Raw genomic sequence first — 10,782 nt, 5'->3', positions numbered from 1 at the left:
GAGCACCATTGTAAAGTGTGAAGCTTTTTTTGTCTACCAGAATGTCAATTAAAAAATCAAATTTGTTTTTTTTGTGCTTTAATTTGCAGAGCTAAAAGGAACTCTAAAATCTGTTAATTTTAAATTGCCTAGGTAAATTGAGCTTTTTTGCAATTTTAAAAAATAATTTTTTCTTGATTGACAGTGCTTATAAACCCACTTTTACATAGGCTTACTTGGTCATTTGATCTAATGAAGAGCTTCTCTATAATTACAAACATATTAATATACTTCACAGAAAGAAATAGACCTGAGGTGAATTCTTAAAAAAAACTTTTGCCCCGCTAAAATTTTAGTAAGGCAAAATTATCCCCATTAAATTTTTGGTTTGCCTCAGTGATTTTAGTGGGGCAAATTGATATTAGTGCTGCAAAAGTTTTTTAAGAATTCACCTCTGGTAAATATATAGCATAAAATAATTAGATTTGTTGTAATTCGTGATTTCTAACAAAAGAACATTTTGATTTTATTTTACTTTTTATTCTAATTTTAAGTATGTTTGATTTATAAATGAATTGCTAAGGTAAGAAATTCGGATATAAAATCGACTGGAGAATTAAAATTAAGTTTTTCTTATTATACAATGAATGATAAATTAATTCCATTTTTTCCTTATTCTAAAATAGAACAGTTTTTAAGACGACATTTATTACAAAATCAATTTCAGCGGCATTTTGTCCTCTAATGCGCGTGACACAACTTTTCTCTCTTTTCCTTTAATTTTTTGTCTTTTTATTCATTGTACATACACATTACGTGCTTAAGTTAACATGAAACTGGTTATTACCCCTTTGTGAAGCAGCTCTGTAGGTTGTATCATAGTTTTTTTGTGAATGCCTTTTTTGATTTAAAAAATCGAAGGAAGTTAAATTTTCTCATTAATGTAATATTTTTAGATGTTTTTGACAATGACGATCATGTCTCAATTTGTACAACAATAGCTAGCTAACAATATTCTAGATTGTAATAACAGTAAAGTACGTTATACAGGTCAGATTTGATTTTTGGAACAATGAACATTAATTATAGGGTTTGAAAATATATATATATGAACTGCCATGAATTTTTCATCGCTTAGAGTTCTTTTAGCTTATCAAAAACAACTTAAAGAACCCGCCAATAAACAAGAAAATAGGTAAAGTATGTAAATATTAACTTTCATTATTTTATATTCCAGTTATTTTTACTCAGAATCAATTTTTATGTCTGGCTGTGCTTTGTTGAATAATTATAATATTGCATGTCATGGATTAGAAATAGGTTTAATTTTATTATAAGATTAAGTATATTTCATGAAAGTGATTAATTTCGATAGATTTCTTTTGAAAAGTATCATTCATATAAATCAGCAAGCTTTTTTTGTGACTGTGGCGAAGGATCTAGCTAACCACTGAACCAATGTGGTTCTCCTAATCTAGCTGAAGATTCCTTTATGTCCTGAGATGGGTTTAGGCTATTTTATTTTTATGAAAATATCTGGGTATGATTTTAGACTATTTTTCTGCCCTTTCATATCATTTCGAATATAGAGCCCCTAGATTCTTGTGGCGCAGCCGCTAGTATTATTTAAAGAAGCAAGTTTCTATTTATCTGAAGCATAAGATTTCATTTTTTTGTATTTGGAGGGTTTTGTGGGATTTATCTTAATCGAAGAGGAGGGGGGGGGGGGGTGGATAATTTTGCAAACCACAGAAAAGAATAAATTAACATCCTTCATTTCATCATTAAATATATAATATTTCTTTATATCCTCTAAGCTTTCATTAAGAGAAGCCATTTCAATGAAAATTAAAAAATATGTATAAAACAATCCGAATTAAATGCATCAGTTAGAATTTAGTCACTTTAAGATAAAACAAGGATGATTTTATCAATAATATCAAATATTTACAAATTATGCCAAAGGAACAAACAAATGTTAATCATGCACGCAATGATTAATATTAAAAAGATTTTATTTTGTAAGGGGGGGGGGGGGAGGGGAAGTTCTGACACATTTGCATAAACCAGTTGTATAGGCTTTATCTTTGGACCGAAAGGATAGGTTATTAGGGATAAATTTTATCCCTAATAACCTATCCTCTCAGTCCTAAGATAACAAAATTAATAAAAGTAAAGCTTCACAACTAAGACATTATGCAGATAAAAGATGTAGGTTTGTCGAAAAATTAAGTTGACTCTAAATATAAAAATAAAAAATGCCTTACTTTTAAAAAGGTTTTTTTTTTAATGCAACCATCTCGTAATCAATGTATAAATGGCACTTAGAATTCAAATTTCGATCTGAAAGTAACGGTTAAAGGCTGGCGGCTCAGCTGTTTTGCCATTTTTTTTGTATCTATATAATATGAAATTAGTCACGAAACCTATCTCCACATAATACTCTTTGCCACTCCAAAACGCTATCAAACTGTTCTAGACGGTAGCTGTTGGTACTCGAAGTTTTAAAAATGGTTATTGCAATCATCTAAGATAAATTAAACAAAAAATATGTTTTTAAAAGTTGTTTCCTACGTAATTGATGATGGATTTACCCTGAAAATAGGCAAAAAACGGCTAAAACAGCTGAGCCGCCAGCCGTTACTTTTCCAACTTTTTGTTCAATTTAGGGAAAATAGACCTACCAAGGATTACTCATGCAAAAGTTCAGATCGAAATTCGAATTCGAAATAGTAGTACCACAGCTACTCTACAACTAGGATATTAAAAACATCAAAAGTCCTTGCTTTTAATACATGTTTCGTCCTTCTAAACAAATCTAAGCCAAAAATATAAACTATTAGGCTCATCCAATGCGGGTAACATATTCTCAATTATACAAGGATGACAACATCCATAAAAGCGAAGCACCGAAACGGTAGGACACACGGACATGAACACTTATATAGTGTCAGAGCTGAATAATCAGAATATAAATGTTAAATGTATAAGAGTCTAAGCAAAATTGTAAGTAAATTTGTTGAAAAACTGCTTTATACAGGATAATGTTTATGGACATACTTACATGTTTAGGATTTGATCATAGAGTTGCTTCGCTTATAACATTATACTTTGTTGTTCCAGGAATCAATATACTAAAAATCAGATCAATCAGATTATAAAAAATTGTTGCTAAAAAAGTAAAAAAAATCAACATGTTTTAAATGGACGTACGGAAAGTTTGGTAATGATTGCTATCTAAATCGTACCTAACTACTAAAGGAATCACCATGCAAAATTTGAAACCGATAGGACAATTCTAACATGCCTAAATTAACGAAAAAAGCTATCCGTTACGGACGGACGGACCCTAATTATAGAAAAGCTACGCTTTTAAAAATAAAATCTAAACTATTTTATGTACACTTTGCTTTGTAAACATGTGTTAATTTATAAAATATTATAAACAGAAACTGTACAAATTTCATAACTAAATGACCATTACTTAGCACAAATATTCTTTGCAATTGTGATTGTGTCCTTTAAACTAATATTGGCATGAGTAATGAGTATTATTGGAATATGAGGTGGTACAATGTGCAAATATTTAACTTGTAAATAAAGACAGAAATATTTCCAGGTTCAAACAGATCACACTTTCTCAAATTTAAAGTATTATCTATAATACAAAGTAGAATGATGTCTGTCTGTCTGTCTGTCCGTTTGTCTGTCTGTCTGTCCGTCCCTTAAGATCTCGGTAACCACTGAACCGATCGGATTCTACTCTTCAGGGTATATACCTATTGGTCCTGTGGTGGTTTTAAGCTATTTTCTTAGGGGGTGGGACACCCCCAAGCCCTCCAAAAATGAAAATCCCCCCTCCCCCCCCCCCAAAAAAAAAAAAAAATTTTCTTGGGAACACATTAGACCAAGCACCAGTAGTACTTTATTTTTATCTTTTTTTAATTATATCTTGGGGCAAAGCCCCTAAGAGCTAGGGGCGAAGCCGCTAGTTGATCTAAAAAGGAAAGGTAACAATTTCGTATTTCGACACTTACGAAAGCGTTAACGATTGCCAAAAAAAGAAATGATTATTGATCAAAGCATTTAAAAAACGATGATGCCGGTAAATCTAAAAGATTTTGGTGGTCATTTAATATAGGTAGAATTTTAATTTAGCCAATAAGGTGTGGTGTATTCTTAAAGTTACTTGTCCGCCCTCCCTATTTTTACATTTATTGGATGTTTCTAAGTGTCTGGTACACCCCCCCGGGCACCCCCCCCCCCCCCGCCCTATTTATGTTTCATATTGAAAGTATCTTATCTTATAGATGTTAAAGCATAAATTATCTGATAAGAAGTTATAATACTTATTGACTAATGATATATCCATATCCTTTTATTTAATCATATCATCATTAGACCTTTTTTTTGTGGTATATTAATTCTATAATTAAGGTATGTTAGTATGTATGTTTTATCTATACTTACGTATTCTTAGAACAAATAATATAATTATCAATGTTTAACATGATAAAAATAGTTTTAAAAATAACGCAATAATGATTTTTTAAAATTCATAAATTCAAGATGAGGGAGATTATTTCGTCTTCAGAAAACTTAATTGCCTGCAACTTTTTTATCAGTAAGAAATCTGTATTGTTTGTTCATTTTACTATACAAATTATTATGTAACGGTTATCAACGATTTAGAATGATATTTTCAATTTGCAACCTTAGCCTTCAAAATAAAATTATCCTTTAATACATTTGTCTGTAATTTAATGATATTTAAAACAAAAATGTTCAAAAGTAACACAGCACCAATCATTTTACATGAAAAAAGAATAGTTTGCGTTAGTAGATGAAATGACATAGTAAAAAGATATAGGGAGCTTTTTCTGACAAATAATTTGAAGTTTTATTTTCTTTATTTAGGCATTATCTGTTAGGTATATTATGTTGCAAGGCTTCCTCAAAAGTGAATAGCCCTTTAAAAAATTAAATTGGGAGGGGGGGGGGGAAGGTTGTGTTTTTCTCACCTCTGCGAAGTCGGTACCCGCGGCCTCCTAACTCTGTGCGGCTATCCTACCCAAAAACCTACCCTGACCTAAATTAAAACAAAAGTCGACGAAAAATTACCCTCTTCTTATTTTCAATTTATTTAAAAAAGGAGTTAATGATAGGGGGGGGGGGGTTGTATAGGGGATAGTTTATGTGCTGAACTAGAGTTTTTTTAGGGGAAACCGCCAGTATATTCGCTGTGATATTCCCTGAATTATAGAGGAGGTGCGATTCATTTAAGTTCCAAATTAAACATTTTTTTGTACAGATGAGAACGGACGCAATTTGTGTCACTAGGAGCTAAAAGGGCCTCCATATAGTAATATGGGTGTTAAAGGGACACTCTGCAATTTTTTTAAAAGTGGTTAGCTAGATCCTTTAATACAGACATACAGATAGACATCCTGTTACTTTTATATAAGGATGAATGTTTGTAGAGGCAGAAGCTCAATTTCTTCTGGTTCCTACAATTAAGAGGCATATAGAATAAGATACCAGAGTTTTCTTTGAAGAGGAGCCATGCCTCTGAGTAAACAATACATGCCCTTTTTTCTTCATTTATTGTTACTCATATATAAAAGAGCAGTTTTTAAACAAAATGTTTAAAAACTTTAGTTAGGTAGTTTTGAATGTAAAAAAGGGGGGGGGGGTGTTAGTTAGATGTTTTTTTGATTGTAATATCGTTGGAAATTTATCTATAGCCATTCATAGTACACAAATTCAGCTCCTGTATTATGGGGGATTTTTGTTTAAATTGTATAGCCTTACCAGGACCTACAAGAATCTTCACTGTACAAATTATGCGGTTATTGATATTCTTTACTACAAAAAGACAGATAGCCATCCTGTTACTTTTTTATGGAGTTCTAAAAACGTTTTGCAAAATGAATGAAATTTGCAATAATTTTACTAGCTAGAAAAAATAGATAAGCAAAATATTATTAATAACTGATAACTTTGGGACGCATTATGTACGCTTATCTTGCCAGTCTGTCCGTCACTATGTTGTCTGTCTGTCCTGTTGTCTGCCTGTTTGTCTATCTGCACATGGACTCTGAGAGGCATGATATGATCATACAGCAATCACGCTCCTAACATCCATATACAGTTTTGTTTTAATAGATTACACCGATTTTGTATTGATCACTTTTTTAGTTGATATCTTTGAAAATATTTTCGTGATATTTCAAATGGGGGTGGGGGGGGGGGGCTAAAATAAGGGCTTTGAAAGATGTGAGGGGAAGGTAATCTAATGTATTTTTTTTAAAAATTTGAATGGGCTAAAATGCGGGTTTCAAAGTATGAGTGGGGGTAAACACCACTTTACATCCTCCCCCTCCCCCTTGAACATCTCTGCACTAAACCGATGGGTACCTGCACCCTCACAAGAAAAATCTTCTCTTGAAAAAATAGCTCCAAAAGGCAATTTTTGATAGCGAAGCTACTCCATAATTCACTGTATAAACTGTATGATATAAGCACTCTCATGCTATGTTTGTTAGCTAATGTTTGTTTTTCCGCTCTTCTGATGTAAAGATTTGCTTATATGGATGCTGTCGACTTTTTAAAAGCGAAGCTTTTCTATAATTATGGTCGGTCCGTCCATACGTCCGTCCGTCCGTAACGGATAGCTTTTTTCGCTAATTTAGGCATGTTAGAATTGTCCTATTGATTTCAAACTTTGCATGGTGATTCCTGTAGTAAATAGGTACGATTTAGAAAGCGTAGCAACTCTATAATCATTACCAGAATGTCCATACGTCCATTTTAAACATGTAGATTTTTAAACTTTTTTAACAACAAATTTTTATGTAATCTAATAATCCGATTGATCTGATTTTTGGTATACTGATTCCTGGGACAACAAAGTATAATATTATAAGCGAAGCAACTCTATAATCAAGTCCTAAAAATGTAAGTATGTCCATAAACATTATTCTGTACCAAGCAGTTTTTTAACAATTTTACTTACAATTTTGCTTCGACATTTATATTCTGATTATTCAGTTCTGACACTATACAAGTGTTAGTGTCCGTTTGTCCTACCGTTTCAGTGCTTCGCTTTTATGGATGTTGTCATCCTTGTTTTTACATAAGCCCAAGTTAAAATCAACTTCCACTAACTGTGTAACACATATAGAATAGACATTAATATTGATGTATATATAAATTATAAAGCCCTTGATTAAATTTCAGTTAGTTGCTTTTTTGTTATTTTTGATTATGGCTACTCTGAAACACACTTTTTTCGTTTTCTTAAAGTTTTAATTTTCTATCTTTTCTTTTAAATTATCATATCAAAATCTTTTCCACAAATTATCATTGGCATAAAAGAAGAAGCCTTGCCTTAATGGTTGTTTGAAGGATCAACCATTACTTATCCTTTATTCCCATCATGTTAAGTTTCAACTTCTTTTTTCTTGTCGCTATTTTTATCGACTAGCAAGCAATTTAGTACTTTGTTTTCGAAGAGGGACGGAGCAACACTCCCCACTTTTTTTAGAAATTTGAAGAGAAACTATTCTTTATATTCCTAACCCTGCTAATACCTGTAGGACTACCCAGTATCCAAAATAAACCAACTTAACCTGGCCTGAAGTAATAAACAAACAAACAAAAAAACTCCCCCCCCCCCTCCCACCTATTTTAAATTTTGTTTCAAAATAAGTGTGATTATGTGCTCAACAAGGCACTTTAAGGGAAAACATCCCATCTTGTTAATTTTCGTTTAGAATATTAAAGCTATTCATTCACACCCTTTACCTCCAACAAACAACTAACATTTTGATAACATAATATTCTTTTGTTGGATGTTAACTATAAATCTGGGATTGCCAAGATAAGTTGTTAATATGACCGTGTTATAGTTAAAAATAACCTTGAAATTGTTTGAATAAAGTTATTCATTAAATGATAACTCATCATTTATTATAATAAAAGTTTATTTCAATCTTAATTGATAAGGGTTTTGTCATTTAACAAGAAACTATTTGATAAATATAATTGAATGCTAAAAAATTAATTTAGAAAAGAAATGAAATTTAAATCATTTTTGGATCAAATAGTCTATATTATCAATCATAAATAGTCTAGGTATATTTCATTTCAATCTTAAATTTCTAAGGGAATTAAAACCTCAAATATACCATTGTACCTCACCAATTTAAGTATTGTTTAAGAGAATTTTAAGAATCATAAATTTCCAATTAGATAACTTTTACAACATACCTAAATTGTTCAAATGATTTTAATTATATTTCAGAAGAAAATGCCTGGAGTCCACGTGTTACAAGATGCATGTGTGCTATTATTAAAACAAGATGGCGGCCATAATTGTGACGTCACTAGCAGACCATCATGTCTGCTCTTGTTGATGTAGCCCAGCAGCCCCCAATAAATAAATTACAGTGCACCTAGAAAACACTCCCCCTTATTACATAAACACCTATTATCATTATTATTAGACTTTTGTTTGTTGAATTTTTTGTTATAACTCACAAAATAGACATTCCATGTTAAAACTGGAAGGAAAAAATCAGTCAAAATAAAAAATGCTGAATGTTGCTGTTATAATATAAATATTTACTGTTGTAAGTGAAATATAACAGCAAAGTGCAAATTGAATTAGCTGATTTATTATAATTATACACTTTAAAATAAAGGTAATTCCATGAAAGATATTTGATAATTTTAGCTACATAGTATTCCTAAGTATTCTGCTTATGATTTTCATTATTCATATTATTCACAGGAGCATTAAAAGGTTCAGGGATTTGCAGCCACAAGAAAATGTCAGTAGGGTTTAAGTCTAAAAATGTTTAACTTCTAGAGATACCAAAGCTTTTCTTTTGTCAAAATTCTATAGCCTGGTTCAGTGACCTAAATAAATTTGCAACTATCATTCCTAATTTCAATTGGTATAGCTTCTCAGAAAATGAAAATCCTTTACAATCCTTTTCATGGAACTATTACTTTAGGTGAAGAGTTACATGGAAAATAACTGTTCATTTGGTCTCACTACTACAACTAGTCACCACCACAATCTATAAGACTTAGATATTTCTAGTCAAAATATCCAAGAAACTGGAAGCTGATTTCTCCCCCATCCTACTGCACATGGAGCAAAATAAAAACATTGGCCTTTCTTTTAAACAAGATAAAATTCCATGAGGAATTTTTAATTATTTTTTTTGTGAATTTATTTAGTTAATTTATAAACTCCCTGCAATTTATTTTTGCACCCTGTTGCTGCATCTCGTCAATTCTTGTGGAGAAAAATAATCTTTCCCAACAACAACTCTAGAATCTAATTCTGAATCAGTAAGCAAGAGAAAAAAGACAATTGCAGTATCTTTCTGTTATCAAATTATTTCTGTTGGACTGCTGGCTGTTTTAAAAGTTCAGGTAGGATTTAATATTTGATGGTTAGTTAAAGCTACTTTTTTTATGTCACTGCTTTGAAAAGGGTTTGAAATATTTTTCAGCTAAAATTGCGATTTTTTTTCGAATCAATTTAGTTATAGGTTATGGTTGGATACGTGTTTCTTAATCCAATATCCCACAAAATATCAAAATACAAAGGAGGGGGGCGGAAGTGACACATTTTGAAACCAAAACTAAAAGACAAAGGAACACAGCTAAATACCTAAAGAGTTACAGGCTACAGCTCTTAAATTTGGCATGGCAGTTGCTTTAAAGAGGTACAAAATGGAACTGAGAAAACCGCCGTTTCCCGGCAAATTTTTTTTTTGCATTTTCTCGCCATACTAGACAATTTTTAATCATCTGAGAAAATTTTTTTTTGTCAGAAAAATTTGCCTTATATTTTCACTTGACACTTATATTTCAAATATGTAAATATTTAAAAACAAATCAAGTGTCTAGTGCAAATATATTGAACGCCATCATACTTCTAGTAAAACCACACTTATCTTATCCTTCATTAGCAGCCTTCCACATTCCTGTCGTTCCTTATATTTTAATTTGGCGAGAAAAGGCAACAAAAAAAATCCGGCGAGAAACGAGGAGTCCCTTTGGCTTTTAGTTTTGGTTTGTTTTAAAAAGTCACGTGTCACTTCCTCCCCCCCCCCCCCATCTTTTGAATTTCTTGGATGATAAAGATACCCAAGATTTTTTAAATTGTATTTTAAGGTATGTATTGCAGTTTAAAAATAACACTGTCATTGATTATGATTGGAGGAAAGAGAAATAAGAAATGAGAACAAAATCTATCCATAATTCTCAAATGTCTTGGGTAGCTTGAAGTATTCTTTTACTCTTATTTTGAAGTGATGCACGAAAATAAACTAATTGTAGAGTAGGTGGTTTCATATAATGATTCCCAAGCCCTTGGAGATAGAATATATCATTATTACCTATAGGTTTAGATTTTTTAAAGAATAAGTATTCCCAATATTGTATTGTTTATGTACTTTGTTTGCACATGTCTCGTGATTGAGCGGGTGTTCATTACATACCACATACATTATCATATCATACAGCTTGCCTTTTTGGGCCTTAATTCTAGTGTCATTGCTATCTAGATTCAAAGATAGACAAAACTCTGTAAAAAAAAAACTTTCTCCTTTTAACCCATTTTTTATGTTTTTCAACTGTGTTAACTTTTAAAAAGTCGATAACTTCCAATATTGTTTTGGTAGTGTGAAAAATCATGTTTATTGGTGGGTTTACTAGTTCACCCTTGAGTGTATAGCAGTCTGTAGTTTAATTATGGACAAATATTTTCTAGGCCAAATAACA

At 31.5% G+C, this 10,782-nt stretch overlaps 1 protein-coding gene across 1 annotated transcript in view; it reads left to right on the top strand.

Moving 5' to 3' along the window:
* The first annotated feature begins 8,282 nt into the window (after positions 1 to 8,282).
* Aps (diphosphoinositol polyphosphate phosphohydrolase 1 Aps) overlaps positions 8,283 to 10,782 on the top strand; it is a 31,798-nt gene continuing 29,298 nt past the window's right edge. Inside the window, exons 1-2 of the mRNA XM_080171786.1 lie at positions 8,283 to 8,684; positions 9,000 to 9,426. The gene's annotated coding sequence lies outside the window, so the exon portion shown is untranslated. The remainder of the gene's footprint in view (positions 8,685 to 8,999; positions 9,427 to 10,782) is intronic.

Source organism: Acartia tonsa, chromosome 9 (assembly GCF_053477335.1).
Source record: "Acartia tonsa isolate MP-2025a chromosome 9, ASM5347733v1, whole genome shotgun sequence".
Lineage (NCBI taxonomy): Eukaryota > Metazoa > Arthropoda > Copepoda > Calanoida > Acartiidae > Acartia > Acartia tonsa.
Note: the sequence above shows the minus strand (reverse complement) of the source record. Positions and strands in the feature narration are given on the sequence as shown.